A 1,551-nucleotide genomic window follows, 5' to 3' on the forward strand; every position below is an offset into this window, starting at 1 on the left:
CACCCCTGACCCTGCACCAGACTTACTAGTCTGACACTGGTCTTCCAGCTGCCCGGCTGCATAGCGGATTGGTATCGGCCCATATGACTCCTTAACAATTGGCCAACTGTACTGGCCCAAAAAATCTCTATTGGTGCACCCTATGTAGGGCGCACTGAGATAGCACATGCCCAGCTCTCCCCACTAGCAGTGCAAGCTCCTTCATCAGCTTTATCTCCATTCAGATCATCTGACATTGTACAACGCTCCATGGATTATCCGATGTTGTGCAACACGCAACGTTCCCTCCACAAAATTCCCGGTTTCCATCACACTGCACAAGTGCACGGTGGGTCATGGGGCCTCCTGTGGGCGCTCTGCTTCCATGACAGCTATGGGGGAGCAGAAGGGACGACAGCGACGGGAGCAGCAGGGCCTCTGAGGGCCAAGGAAAGAAACCTTCAGGGCTGTGACTGGAGCTCCAACAGCTCAGGGAGACTCGGGCTGGGGTCACTCTTTAAGGGCATTCCCGCTGAGGCTGGTTAATCCTTGCTAGCAAACAAAACCTGAAGATGTCTCACTAGTAAGCTTCAGAGCTGAAATCCTAGAGGGGCTGCGCTCAGCGATCCTCAGCAGCAGATGCACCCCCACCCAGCGCTCCCAGAAGCAGCGAGCGGCTGTGGCAATCCTGAGGGGAGACCCTGATAAGCGATCCCTAGAGGTGGCAGAGCAGCTCTCCCAGGGCAGCAGCAGCAGCAACTCCAGGTGGCTGTGAGCTCCAGCCTGAGGTGACAACCCCGAGGCAGCAGAGACCCCAGGAACACACCTCAGCAGGTACTACAGCAACCCAGGAAGAAACTCTTCCCTCTCCGAACCGTAGCAACCCCCGTAGGAACAGAGTTTGCAGCTAGAAGCGGCAAAACCTCCAGAAGTTGAATACTCTAAGAAATTTAATATTCGAGAGATTTGATCATTGGAAGCGTTGTTTAAAAGCTGGGTTACTTCATCCTTAGGATGTTTGATAAGGTTTATTTTGCTCTTCCATTTAATAACTCTTGCACTCAGCTCCGTATCCAAATGCTTGCGCGGGAGAGCGCTGCTCGTTTGGTGTCTCCAGCAAGAGTGAGTTTTCCCCAGGTTTCTGGGTCAGGGCTGGAGCCAACCCATTTGAACCCAGCCCCTCGCTCCGCCGCTGAGGCCCGGCAGCAGCATTACACAAGTAACACGTGTCCACGCCCTGCAGCCGCTTGGGGCGCCACACACGTTCCGCCGGCCCCTGCCTTACGCAGCTGCCGCGACATCTAGCGGTGAAGCCGGGTGTTGGCAGCTGGCTGCAGCGGGGACGGGGAGTTTGCGCGCGCACCAGCCTCTTCCCGCCCTAGCCGGAAAAAGCTCTGCGCCTTTCCCTTCCCGTGGCCGGAGGTGAACCCGGGCTCGTTGATGTCACTTCCTCTAGCGCGCTTGGTCTGGTTCCGGGTCGCGCCGCCCGGGCTCCGAGTCGGGCTCGCTTGGGGCCGGCCCGCCGCCGCCATGTCCCCTACGCGACCCGCCCCCGGGGCCGGCTCCGGCGCC

Source organism: Gavialis gangeticus, unplaced genomic scaffold (genome assembly GCF_001723915.1).
Source record: "Gavialis gangeticus isolate Ggan-Ray unplaced genomic scaffold, GavGan_comp1, whole genome shotgun sequence".
In the NCBI taxonomy this organism is placed as follows: Eukaryota; Metazoa; Chordata; order Crocodylia; family Gavialidae; genus Gavialis; species Gavialis gangeticus.